At 35.5% G+C, this 14746-nt stretch overlaps 1 long non-coding RNA gene across 2 annotated transcripts in view; it reads left to right on the top strand.

The window, feature by feature from the left end:
* LOC118151471 (uncharacterized) overlaps positions 1 to 14746 on the top strand; it is a 231346-nt gene that overhangs the window by 123216 nt on the left and 93384 nt on the right. Inside the window, exon 3 of one of the 2 annotated variants that reach the window (XR_013532583.1) lies at positions 831 to 4892. The exons of the other annotated variant lie outside the window; for it this stretch is intronic. This is a non-coding gene — a long non-coding RNA (uncharacterized LOC118151471). Of the gene's footprint in view, positions 1 to 830; positions 4893 to 14746 lie in introns of those variants that run through there. 2 annotated transcript variants of the gene reach the window in all.

Here is a 14746-nt window from a genome sequence, read left to right as displayed (position 1 = left end):
GTGAATTCAGTGGAAGAAAATTACGAGAGCAAACTACCAAACACATTAAACAGTCTCCCCAGACCGAGCTCTGTGGTGCTTTTCATGTATCATTCAATTTAATCCCCCCAAAAGTCTACAAGGTAGAGATTAGCTCCGTTTCATCAGTAAGATAGCTAAAATTTATAGAGGTTAAACAATGTTTCCTGGTCACATAAATTACATTTGGGAGACATAAATAAAATCCAGGTTTATTTAAATTCAAATTTCATGATCTTAGCATCTGTAATATTGTGAAGCCAAAGATAGAAAGACTGGGTGGGAAGAGGCTGAGGGATCTCTTCAGGTTTGTTCAGTTGCTCTGGAGGAGGGAGAAAGCAAAATGAGGTTGCTGTTAAGCTGGTTTTGTGTGTGTTAAAATATTTGCTCATGTGCTGAACAATTTTTTTTAAAAAATATTTTTTAGTTTTTTGAGACGGAGTCTAGCTCCTTCGCCCAGGCTACTTCAGCCTACTGCAACCTCTGCCTCCTAGGTTCAAGCACTTCTCCTGCCTCAGCTTCCTGAGTAGCTGGGATTACAGGCACATGACAACCATGCCCAGCTGATTTTTGTATTTTTTAGTAGAGATGGGGTTTTTCCATGTTGGTCAGGCTGGTCTTAAACTCCTGGCCTCAGGTGATCGCCCGCCTCAGCCTCCTAAACTGTTGGGATTACAAGCATAAGCCACCACACCCAGCCTGAACGATTATCTTGAATCATCTATGTTATTGACTTATAGCATAAGGAATGGGTAAAGAACCTGAGTACAGCAAATACAAGCCTTGATCTTGTATCTTTTCACCTTATGCAGACAAGACAGACAAGCCAGCAAATGGATGTTAAAGGCAGATCGCCTAAGGAACACACAGAGTGGTAGAAGCAATCGGGAAAGGGCTTCCCGCACTTACGTAGAGATGGAAGATCCTCATTGAAATAACTTATCATTTTTAATGTAGCAATTTCTATTTTTATACTTAATAGGAGGACATTCACTAGTATAACCACTTATCACCACTAGATGTCACTGTAAGACTAAAGTTAAATTACTGTTGCTGTTTCCCCCCCACCACCCCGCCCCGCCTCCCCCAGCCCCGGCAGCTCTCTTCAGATTTTTTTTTTTTTCAGTGAAAAAGTGAATTAAGAAGTAAGAAGAGATACATGATGATGGTGGTGGTTGGGGGGAGTTAAATGCTTTTTATCCTAAATATGTCTTTTATTCTACTGTGTTTCTTTTTGCAGAACATTATATCACTTGTAGAAAAATAAAGTAACGTCCAGTAAATCTATTTAGAGTTAATATTTTTAGTTTTGACTTGGGAATGTATTAATTCACCCAAAAGTAGCCACAGCTTTAGATCTAGACTTTAGTTGTCCATTTGTGATAGTATTTTAAATTGTAGTTTTAATAAAAAGAAAGCAGACATAAGACAGTGTCCTGTGACTACTACTGTCTACATTTTTATGAGAACAGTATATCTTCATGGTGATAAGGTGTTGGTGAGATATTCTTTTGAGTCTGTGGTCTCACTGAGTTTAATAGAAGGAAGCTCAGCTATATTTATGAATGCCATTTTGTCCAAAGATACCTTGCTTTGTTAAAATACACAGAATTTTATTGCCTAAATTATGTGATGAAGATTTCTCAAAAGGAAAAAATAAATTTTTTTCCTTCCTTTTATAGTCCTTGCATTATTACTTAGATTTTACTGTGGATAAAATATTCTGAATTTTGGAATTCTGGTTTCACTTTTTGATATTTTAGAATGTTAATATTACTTTACAACTATATCCTTCATTCCAGTGGTTTTGCCATGTTGTGTCCCTGTCCTGACCTGTGACTTCTTCGCCTCCTTTCTTTTCCCAAGATCCTCTCTGCTGTTCACAGCCGTGGCTCCCTGATAAAGCTTTTTCGTTGCAAGGAGCCTTTCCGTTTTACCTGTTGCTTGCATGCCTTACTTTTTGCTTTTGCTTGCTTCTTCAGCTCTTCTAAATTTAGTTTCTAATCAAGTCCTATACTTTTCTTACCAGCTTTTTTCCAGAATAGCCTCCATTAGCTCTTTATCTTTGATGACAATAAAGCCCTTTACCTTTGATAACAATAAATAACATGAAAATATTAATAGTTTATTTCCCCTAACCTCTCTTTCTCATAATTTTTGTGACCACATGGCACCAAGTCACTGGTTGAGAAACTAGTTTAGTTGACCAGTTACTAGTTTTTACTACTTCCTATAAAATACTTATTTGGGTTGGTGTTTATTCCTAGTGAAAAGACTGGATGTTTGGATTCATATGGTCATAGCCTTTGTCTCATCTCATTTCTCACAGTTCCTCAATTTTTCACTGTAACTACCTGATTTCATCCAATTATTTTCTGGAAACCTTAGGGGAGTGATCTGATCAGTCAGACTGAAATTGTCTTCTTCCAGTTTGTTAGGAAAAGATAAGTTTCTAATATTTCATCAATAATCAAATAACTTATGTGATATATAGGACAGAGGGGAAACAATGATCGAATGCCAGTTATGAAATATTCCGTGGTTCCCGTGGAATGTGGCTAAGAAACATGAAGAAGGTATGACCTAGAATATGCAAAAGAGAAACTGAGAAATTACAAAGTTAAGCCAAGTATCGGATCTACCTTAAACACGTAAGAGTAAAACAGACCGATTAACAATTTCTCTTTGAAAGTCTCCATATGCTAGGAGCTTCTGGTGATTTGTGGTGGAATCTAGGTCATTTCTACTCAAAGTGTGGTTTGTGGACCAGCAGTGTCAGCATCACCAGAGGCCTTTTTAGAAATATAGAATCTGAGGCTTCATCTCAGACCCTCTGAATCAGAAGTGCATTTTAGCAAGATCTCCAGGTGATTTTTATGTACATTACAGCTTGAGAAACACAGATTTAGGTCATTGTTAGAATTAGGACTGCTTACTTTTCTTAGGGGTTCGAATGCTGGTTTTACTTCTCCTCTTCCTCCTCTCCTAAAACATTTGGGGAATATTCTTAAAGCCAGAAGTGTCATTTTTTTTTTGAGCCAACAGAAGTCAGTAAGAATCCTGCTTTACATTTTTCCAAATCCAAATTGAAACGCAATGAATGCAATGAAAGGAAAGATATAAAATAGTTCCAGTGTTGAGTAGCAATGTATTACTTGATCTCTGTTCTGTATTCGACTTTGTCCCCAGTGAAACAATTATACAGAACAATTCGACTAACTTTGTATTCTTTCATTTTCTATTGTTGCCCTGTCTCTTTCAGCTGTGAAATGGCTTCTTTTCTTCTTTTCATCAGTCTGTCTCCCATGCCTCACCTCCCTGGCCCATGTTCCAGCTGGTAACAGTTTATGAAGCATGTTGCAGTGTTAATACCTTGTTAAGGCTATTTTAGCTGTTGGGTCTTTGAGAGGTCAATGTCAGGACTGTTTTACTTTGAACCCTTGATGGGCAGGGTAAAGCTGGGGACATGCCAAACTTCTACCTTCTCACACTGCAGGAAGCCTTACAACTGTAGGCATCTCTTCCCATAATGCAGTATTGCTGCAGGCCGTGTAAGCAATTAGACATATTCTGCTTCTAGTCAAATAATGAGGGGGAATTTTAAGACTTATTTAAAATTATTAGTGAATTAGACGTGGCATCATTAGGCTTCTTTTATATTTTAAAATTCAGTGCAACCAAATATAGGTGTTAAAGACTGCATACATTTTATAACCTTTATTTCTAACAGGTGTCAAACATTTTTGAGTTTATAACAAAGAAAAGAAAATGGAACATTTTCCTCCAGTTTTATTATATTACCATATTGTTTGACATTATTAGGATGTTTTAGTTTGGCAGTAGATTTTTCAGACTTTAAAAATAACATTTTAAGCATTTTTTTTCAATGCAGTGTGATTTATTAAAACATGTTTTTGTCTTTTTGTTCAAGAAACATTCAGGTCTCTATGAGGAGAGGAAGCAGGGATAAAACATATTGGTGGCACAAATCTAATATAATCCAGTTTCATTCCAATTGCAGCACACCTAATCTCTTTTTATTCCTCCACAAAAATATATGCCATATAAAGCATACTTTTTCAACACTCTACTTTTGGTTAATTTAAACATGAAATTTGAGTGGTCAATTTTTCCTCTTGCTTGTAAGGTTAACTATAGGCCAGAACTGTTTGTTTCTTTAATATTGACTTTGACTGCTGTTGACATTTTTTAAGGTCTATTTCTTTTAATAGTACATAATTTAAGGGGAAAAATCAAGACTAATTAGTTGTTAATGAGAAATGTGTATAATGAGAAACAAATGTAACATTAATGTCATGTACAATGTATGTCTTTGTGGTTTAAGAGGTAGGAACACAACCATTATTCAAAATTAGGGAATAAAATCATTGTAATAATTACTAGCAGATGTGTTGTAACTTGTATTGCAAGTCAAAGTTTCTTTGTCAGAACGATGTGGTATAATATTTAATGGTATGAAGTTGATATGATTTTTGAAGCCTTTATTTTTATTTTTTACCGTTTTTTAAAACATCCAGCTGCCTGGCATCCTTAGGAGATCGAAAGAGATTTAGGCTAATATTTTCTTTCCTCGCAACATTATTACTCCCTCATCAGCACAGGGATATTTGTTGACACACTCTGATGTCAGATTGGGATGTGGCAGCCTCTGACTCGGCCAGGTTGCTGTTCTCTCATGGTCTAAGGAGCATCTTGTGTGCTGCCCAAATACAAGTTAACAAATGTATGTTTTCCACTGGAGACTGTTGAATGCCACTCAGTGGCCGGAATACAGTGATTATATGATCGCCTGGATTCCTTGCATAGAGATAGACCCACTAGTTCTCAGCCTGGTGTGCACAGATCCTGTACCACTGAAGAACATCTGTGGGGGGGGGGGGGCGGGTCAAGCAATAGAGTTCAGTTCAGGGAACTCTGAATAGAGGCCACTCTGAAACATTGACCTTTTAGAATGTTGGACGAACAGGACTAAATGTCTGAGCTAAGGGTGTTGAGGATGTGGGGATGAGAGCAAGGAAGGGAAGACAGAAAGTGAAACTTAATGTGACCAGGTATGAGAGTAAACCCTTGGGCATAAACCTTAGAAGATGACAGTCATAAAACAATTTTCTGCTCATCTGTCCATCCATTCATCCATTATTCAGCAAATATTTATCAAGTATTTTCTACGTGTTGGAGCAAAAGTTACAGTAGTGAATAAAACAGGAAGTTTCTGTCTTCATGAAACTTATGTTCTAGTGGTTAATAATGTCTAATATTATTGAGGCTCACTATATTCTATGCACTCTTCTGACTACTTTATATGTAATATCTCATTTAATTCTTATAATGATCCTTGTAGATTGTTCTAATTAAAAAGGCAATAAGAAATCTGTGTTTCAAATATGACATCACTGATGGTGAAAATGAAAATAACACATTCTTATAGGAATACATACTTAAACAAAAATACTTTTGATTATTTTCTATCAAATACACACTTAAACTCCTGAGTTATTTAGATATCAGCATAAGTGTAAGTACACCTTTCTATCACACACACACTTAAGTAAGAGGGAGAAAAACCTCCAATATAATATTGAAATTAACCCTGATACAATGAATGTGTAGGGAAAAGCAATCATTGGAGTGTGTGTGGGAGGGTGTTTTACATTTATGTTAGAGCCAGTTGCTAACTTGTTCCTAGTAAAGGATACCTTTAAATATGGGTACACGAATGATTTACATCAGAATCGCCAGGAAGCTTGCTAAAATAGCCAGTTTGTGGGCATCTCCCTAAGCACAGTATAACAGAATGACCAGAGGCAGGGCTGAGGAATCTGCATTTCCCACCAAATCCCTAGGTGATTTTTAATCACACTTAAGTTTGAGACCCACGGATGTAGAATGTTATTTCACCGTTTTATATCTCAGATGGTCTCTCTCTATTTGAAATTCTTGAAGAGTTATGTTGTCAGCTGGTGAACATCTGTCTAGAATTCTAATACAAGCAATAATAGCTTATAATAACATACAATATCCATTAATGTTGAACAAGGGTGTCTGTTCCCTGGCATTATGAAACCTAGAATATTGCTTTTCTTTCTGTGTGTGTTATGAACTAGTAGCATAAATCTCAATTTTTTGTCTAACTGTATTTCTGATGGCTGTTCTTCCATTTATCATATTCAATGCTTTAGTTCCTTTGCTTCCTGCTATTTTATTATGTCCCTGATCTTCTCTCCAAACTAATTTTTAAATGCTATTTTAAAAATAATTGTTTTTAGAAGGGTAAGGATAAGTAATTATGTTATGTCTATGATCAGGTCAGCATCACTAAATTATTAGATACGTACATTTTTTTCTTTGTATTGGTCAAGGTAAGAGAAATTGAACTTCAGTAACAAACAATTCTGATATCTCAGTGGCTTAACACACAAACAGAGTTTATTTCTCCTTTGTGCTACAACTCTAACATGGGTGTGTGGGGCTTTGCTTTTCATAGACAGGAAGGAATCTAGGTTATAGGAGGCTCTGCTTCTTATGAATGCACTGTCTGAAGCACATGGCCTCTTTGACAAGGGCAGGGAGTTTGAGGCTCACACATAGGCTTTTAAATGTTTTGGGCAGGAAGGGGCGCATACCATTTATTCTCTTAGGCCATACTAATTGGTCACATGACTTTACCTGATGAAAAGGAGGCAGGAAAATGTGGTGGAGCACACGTATATTTGGTAGGCAGTAACACTTGCCATATTTTTGGTAACTTTGGATTTTTACTTTTACTTCAGTCTCACACTGCTTGATATGAACAAAGCAGATGTGGATTACTGTATTTCATTCACCCAGGAGGGAGGCAGAAAGAAGATACCTTTGCTAAAAGATGTTGTTGCTTGTATCAGGTAGTCTGAAAACAACTTTCTCTTAAGCCCCCAACGTTAGGTGCTACAAAAAATACCAATAAGGAGTAAGCTGCAGATGGAGAAAAATCATGCACAAAAGGGAAACAGCATATTTGACAAAAGAAGACCCAAGTGATAGTTTTTAATTCAACAAAAAATTTTGTTTATAATGCACGACAATTCCAAGAAAAAGACATATTGGATAGGTACTACAAGAAACTGTGAAGACTCTTTTTTTGGTTCAAATTCTTTTTGCGAGTAATTTATTTGAAAATATGTCAGGTGCTGTTGAGGGAGCAAAAGTTTCAGCAGTGAATTAAACAGGAAGTTCCTGCTCCCTGGAACTCAGGTTGAAGAGGACAATAATGGCTAAATTGTATTCACGCCTACTATAAATACTCCTGTTACTACTTTACCTATGTTATTTCACTTAATCCTTACAACAATTTCATGAGGTGTTAGAATTGAAGAGGAAATGCTAAGATGAACTCTGAAGGCATAGACATCTTCCTGTGATGCTTTTTATTCTTATGAGCCAGTAGTAGGCTTAGAAATATTAGGTTGAGCTGTATGAAAGGATCATTTTTATAGGTAAAAATGATCAAATATTGGAATTTTTGTACAATTTAATTTCAACAGTCAAAATTTCTGGAAATTATCAGAACAAAAAAGACATGCATTATCATCATCTATCGTTATGTGAACAGTTATTGGGTACTTCAATGTATCAGAGATACTGTACTCTGCATTTTTGCATTTATGCATTCACAACACTCTTTCTATCTCAAGGTTCTTAACTTAATCACATCTGCAAAGTCCCTTTGCCATATAGGGTAACAGAGTCACATATTCCAGAGATTAAGATGTGGATATCTTTGGAAGAGGAGTTGTTATTCTGCTTACCTACCACGCATTTGAATATGATTCTATGCAGTAGGTACTATCAATATTCCTGTTTTGCAGATGAGAGACCGCAGGCTTAAAGAGATCTCTTTCACTGGCCAAAGTCTTATTGCTGGACAATAATGGGGCTCGGATGTGGACAAAGGCATCTTACTTAAGAAACTGTACTCTACCTATTAAACTAAGGCAACAAACATTATAGTTCTAGATGTTCTATGGTGCTTACATATCCAATAAAACAACTAAATCCAGCAAGTCAATGCAACTTTTTCTGGTAGAACCAAATGAAAAAGGTCATTTTACTTACAGGTTTTTTTTTTTTTTCTGGATCAAATTTTTTTCTTCTGTGCTTTAGAGTGTGTCATTTAAAGACATTTGAAAATTTTCTTTGATGATTATTTGACTCTCGTTATAGTTATTCTTTAGTCCCACCTTTACAGAAATCTTTATAACCTTCTGCCCAGTTGAGAACACCAGTCAGGATCATTAATTTCAGAAACAACATAAACTCTGTCCCTGTCTCTTATTCAAATGGAATATTTTATTTTATTTTGTTTTGAGAGAGAATCTTACTTTGTCACTTAGACTGGAGTGCAGTGGGACAATCTCAGTTCACTGCAACCTTCACCTACCAGGCTCAAGCGATTCTCCCACCTCAACCTCCCAAGTAGCTGGGACCACAGGCGCATGCCACCATGCTTGGCTAATTTTTTGTATTTTTGGTAGAGATGGGGTTTTGCCATGTTGCCCAGGTTGGTCTTGAACTCCTCAGCTCAGGTGATTCATATACTTTGGCCTCCCAAAGTACTGGGGTTATGGGAATGAGCTACTGCTCCTGGCCAAATGGAGTATTTTATGTCAAATATATATGTAAATATGTATCCCTGTTGCATACATTACAATGTGGATATGTATGTCTATATACTAATATATAAAAACTCTCATACACAGACACACATACTTTAATCTCTAGTAATAATTGTTTGTTAAGTTAAAACAGATTATATGCTCATTAGGCATTAACCTGAAGACCTTGTAATAAAATGATTGTGCAGGGATAAGAAGAGCATAGTAAAATTTGGTTTAAAATAAAAAAGCAGAAAACTGAATTTAATGTTTTTAAGTTTCAGCCTTGAGAACAAAAAGTATTATTGCTTTGTATTCCTGAGAAGCTAATGAATGAACTCCAGGAGCCATGTGAATTAGCAAAGAGATGGTGTCATACCTTTGTGTACTTAGGTAGTTGGTAAATAATTGATGCTTAAAAATACTGATGAATAACGAATGAATAGACATAACCACTGAGGGTTTTTTTTTGAGATGGAGTTTTGCTCTTGTTGCCCAGGCTGGAGTGCAATGGTGCAATCTTGGCTCACTGCAACCTCTACCTCCTGGGTTCAAGTGATTCTCCCACCTCAGCCTCCTGCGTAGCTGGGATTATAGGAATCTACCACCATGCCTGGCTAATTTTTGTATTTTTGGTAGAGACAGGGTTTCACCATGTTGGCCAGGCTGTTCTCAGACCCCTCACCTCAGGTGATCCACCCGCCTTGGCCTCCCAAACTGCTGGGATTACAGGTGTGAGCCACACCTGGCCGACCATTGAGTCTTAAAGGTGTTGAAATATCATCTAAATGAAATTAGATTTCTATTTTAGATGGAAAACTTGGTTGGCAGAATTGAAAATAAACAATATTGAAAAGCTACTCAAATAGGGTACTCAATAGCTACTCAAATGGGAAAATAGTAAAGTCATCATTAACTTAGATGAGAGGTGATAATGACCTAAACCAAGTGAATATTAGTGGACACAGAAATAAAAGAGACCAGTTCAAATGATACCCAGGACATGGTAATCCATTAACCCATTTATGCCTGAGGTTGCAATTTTTTGAATTTTGAAATCAGACCTTGTTGATGACTTTGAACTGTAGGATATAAATAACTCCCACATGCTTAGTGTTTCAATAATGCAACACTAGGCATAAATGGGTTTTAATGTGGGATGATCTTGGCTCACTGCAACCTTCACCTCCCAGGCTTAAGTGATTCTCCCACCTCAACCTCCCAAGTAGCTGGGACCACAGGCACATGCCACCATGCTTGGTTAATTTTTTGTAGTTTTTGGTAGAGACGGAGTTTTGCCGTCCCTACAAAAAGAAAGAAAGACATTGATGATTTGAAGGTTTCTAGCTCATGGAGTATGTGGAAATTCTGGTAATTAAAATAGAACATAGGGTAGAGTGTATTTTAACTTAAAAGTGCAGGTTTTGAATCAGAATGTTAGAGCAGGCCAAACAGGTCCTGAGGCAACCGAATGGGAGAAGTTATCATCATAAAAAAAAAATTAAGAACCAAACATTTAGTTAATATATAATTAGAAACAATCAAGAGTGGAAACAAATGAAACATTAAATAATTTGTTCTGTAGAGAATCTATCAATTTTTTTTTGAAACTAATTTCCTGGGAATGAGGTAGGTAGGTTTCATTTCAAATGGCTTCAAGTAAATTGAAGATGGTTGAAGGATAGAATGAATGAAGATCCTGATATGTTGAATATTTCTTTCTTTTTTTCCTAGACTTACTACAGGTGCCTGGATATGATTCCCATACACTTGTTTGCACATATGTCAAGTTTCTTTAACCCAGGAAATCTGAGCACTTCAAAGCACAGAGGAAGTATTTCATCCAGGGCTTACTGTTTCTCTCTAATTAGGATATTCAAATTGGTGTCTGGCCTGATACTCCAGGATTGCTCTCCTATTTCAGCCTTCTTAAAAGGAACTAGAAACAGTATTATCTCCAAGAGCTTAACAATGATCCAACAATTCTAACAATTGAAATCCTCTACTTTTTCTTAGAGTGCTCAGGAGAAAATAAACCTTTTGGGACAGAAGGAAGTGAAAGTAATACTTCATTTTAATATTTAATGCTATTTCTTTTAAAGGTCACCAAAATTAAGTTAAAGCAAGAGATTTTAGAGAGTACAAACATAAATTCTAGATTAAGAATTGGTTTATTTTATTGCCATGTAACTATTTAACTTTTTAAAAAAATCGGAGATGATAAAAATGACTCTGAAAGAATATAGCACAAACCTTAGCATTTGTTCAAAAATGTGTGGCTAGAAATTACACATATATCAACATGATTGATATCATTTTCATCATAGAAATATATTATAGCTGTCCATTTAATATATTTTAATCTAGTTATTTTGGATGTGACACATTGGAAATTAAATATTACTTAAATTTATGTAAGGTCAGAGTGTTGTTATATAGAAAGTTATTTCATCTAATACTTTTTTCTTTGAATTAAAAAAATTCCAAAATAATATCCCATTGGAGCCAGATAAAAAAATATAGAGACATATTAAGGAAAAGATAATGATTTCCACATATCTGTCTATTTCTACCTCCCCTGAAATAAACTACATTAACAGTACAATGTTTGATATTCATTGGTATAGACCAATGTATCAAACATGTATACACATACTTAGGTAAGAAAATATTACTGTACATGTTGCCATCACTTTGCTTTTTTCATAGACTTCCAGATTAATAAAACATTATTTTTAGTGGCTGGTTTATATTGCATGGAAAGGATACGCTATAACATATTTAATCATATTCCTGTAGATGATGTTTAAGGTGACTTCAGTTCTCTTTTAACACACACAAAAGCATCCTTGTACCGATATTCCTGTGTTCTGATGCTTGTATTAGTGTCCAGTAGGTTTACCTACTGGACACTAATACAATATTGGACACTAATATGACTAATATTGGAACCTCTGCTTTTAAGAGTATTTGAAATTTCACTTTTAATAGACATTACTGGATTACTTTCTAAGAACTTTTAGCTTTTTATATGCCCTCCATTACATAGAAAGCACTAGTTTTTCTATGTTTTTGGCAGCACGCATTAATATTTTTAACTTTGCCATTTTGACATGTGGCAACACATGTTTTTTAAATTTTCATTGCCCTGACTATTAGTGAGATCATAAACCATTTAATTTGTCTGTTTATAGTTGGAATATGTGCTTCCTAAAATTGCCCACTTTTTTGTTGGCTCTTTTTTATTTATCAGATTGTAGGACCACTTTCCATTCTCTCAGGCTAGTCATGACACTTGGCTAACTCTCACTCTTGTCTCACTTGTTGTGAAGAAGATTCTCTACTCTGAGATTTTTAGAATCCAAAGTTAGTTTTCTTATCACAGAGACTCGGAGAAATTTGTTTTGTCAAGCAGCTAGCTGTCTTCTAGGACAACTGGGGCCAGTGGGACTGTGCTGCTGGCCCAGGGATTCCACATAGCAAGGGCCCAGGAGGACTTTTCTCACTGTTCAGTGGATCAATGGATTCTGTTGACTTTTGCTAACTGTTCTCCGTAGAAAAGCCAACAAATTTGAGATCTCTGCCGTGGAGGAGAAGCTGTTCTGTTTCTTTGTAATTTTTCCCTTGGCCGTTGTCTGCCTTTTAGGAGAAGGGAATTTCTATCATGGTCTCCTTGGAGATGCAGATGGAAATAGGGACCTCAGAGACATCCCCTAGTCTTTGCCAGCATGCTTGCAGTGGTTGTTGAATTACTCCAGAGGGACTGTAGAAGGCAAGTGTGACAAGGATATTGGCTGACACTACTTAGATTTTCTGTGTTCAGATTTTAAATTACAGATTTACTTGACTCATAAGAAATTTTTGAACTTGTGCTTTTGAAATTGCTTTCTATGAAATGTATCTCAGTTTGGAATTGTTTAATAAAGTTATACAGCCAATATAGCATGGCAATTAATAGTTAGAATTTGAAAAGAAAAAAATTTAAGATCCTATGGATTTTACGTGTTAACAAGGCCTCATTTCCTTGTCTATAGAGTAAGCATCATTACTCTTACATTGTAGGATCATTTTTAAAATTGGGAGTTAAATTTTAAGAAGTTATCTAAGATGCTTAGCAGAGTGTCTGACATGTTTTAAAGACCTACTAAATAAGAGCTTTAAAAGAATGTTTAAAATTAAACCTGTAAGTGAACATTAATATTAAATTAATTTTCTGGTTCTGGTTGGTCTACTGTGATTTCCCTCTACTTAGCAGTTTTCACCACTGCTATTCTAATAAACACCTCTCCATGTCATTTCTTTACATGTATCAGAGTTTTCAAGCAGTTTATTATTTTTCCAGCTTTGCAAAATGGACAGGTTTCCTTTAGAATTTTAGAGTTCTTACTTAAAATGCACTAAAAATAAAATGCACATTTGCTGTGATAATCAGCATTTTACTTATTTGGTTTTTTGAGAGAATCCTAATCATAGTTTTTGAATCAATTTATTTTTAATAGATTAAAATTGGTTTAATATAAGTAATGGCAGTAGCAGAGAACTCACTGAATGGAACAATCATAAATGTTTTCCCTCTCCCTTCCTAAAGGTTTCAGGTAAACCTTGAGTTTTAAGTAAAGACTTAAGCAGCCTTAGGCTCTGCAAATAACAGCTCCAGCAACAAATCAAAGAATGATATTTATGTTCCTCCATAGAAAGATCGTTACCAATTGATCTTTTCAGCAAAACCTACACACATGAGTAGCTGTAGAATAATTGCAGTAGAATCAGTATACTTTTTGAAAGTGACCAACAATGCTATTTGATGCTATAAACCATTTGAAGGCATTCTATCTGGAACACATGGAAATGTTGAACTTTATTTTGATTATGTATTGATAAAAATTCATGTTTTTTTTGTTTTTGAAGTTATATTATTATGTTTGATTGTGTGTTTCATGGGTGATATGTACCAGTACTGACTGTCCATGATTCAAGTAAAAAGCAGTTGATCTTAGAGAGTTTAGACAAAAAGGCTTGCATCTTTATCCATTCAGTGAGCATTCTTTAAGCACTTCCTATGCAATAGTTCCTGTGCCAGGTTCTGGGAATGCAATGATGGAAGACAGAAATGGTCATGGTCCTTATGAAGGTACAGCTTAGTGGAAGCACCATGCGTTAAACAGATAGTTATTAGAGTAATTAATTACAGTCGTGGTAAATGCCATGAAGGGAAAGTACAGACAGAAGGAGAATCAGGGAGACCACTACATGGTTGCCTTAATATTCAGATCTCGCACAATAGAATTCATTAATTTATCACCACACTTTACATTAGATCTCTTGAACTTATTTCTCCTTTCTAACTGAAATTTTGTGTCCTTTGACTAATGTCTCCCTGCTACAGCCCCCATCCCCTAGCAATCATCATTCTACTGTCTGCTTCTATGAGTTTAATTTTTTAGATTCCACATATAAGAAAGATCATATGATATTTTTTTTTCTGTGTCTGTCTTCTTTCGCTTAGCCTAATGGCTTCCAGGTTCATCCATGTTGTTGCAAATGGCAGGGTTTTCCTTTTTTTTAAGGCTGAATAGGAGTCCACTGTGTACATACAACACAGTTTTGTTATCCAGTCATCTATTAAGTTGATTCTGTATCTTGATTATTGTGAATAATGCTGCAATGAGCACAGGGGTGCAAATATCTATTTCAGACCCTGATTTCAATTCTTTTGGATAAATACCCAGAAATGGAACTGTTTGATCATATGCTAATTATATTTTTAATTTTTTGAGGAAACTCCATACTGTTTTCCATAATGGATATATTAATTTATGTTCCCACAGTGTACAAATATTCCCTTTTCTTTACATACTTACCAACACTTATCTTTTGTCTTTTTTATGATAACCATCCTAATAGGTGTAAGGTGATAGCTCATTGTAGTTTTTACTTACACTTCCTTGATGATTAGTTATGTGTTGAATGTTTCCATAAACTTGTTGACTGTTTGGATGTCTTTTGAGAAATGGCTGCTTAGTTTTTTTTTTCCCCATTCTAAAAATCAAGCTATTTGTTTCATGGCTATTGAGTTG

This window comes from Callithrix jacchus, chromosome 2 (assembly GCF_049354715.1).
Source record: "Callithrix jacchus isolate 240 chromosome 2, calJac240_pri, whole genome shotgun sequence".
In the NCBI taxonomy this organism is placed as follows: domain Eukaryota; kingdom Metazoa; phylum Chordata; class Mammalia; order Primates; family Cebidae; genus Callithrix; species Callithrix jacchus.
This window is presented reverse-complemented; position numbering and strand designations above follow the sequence as displayed.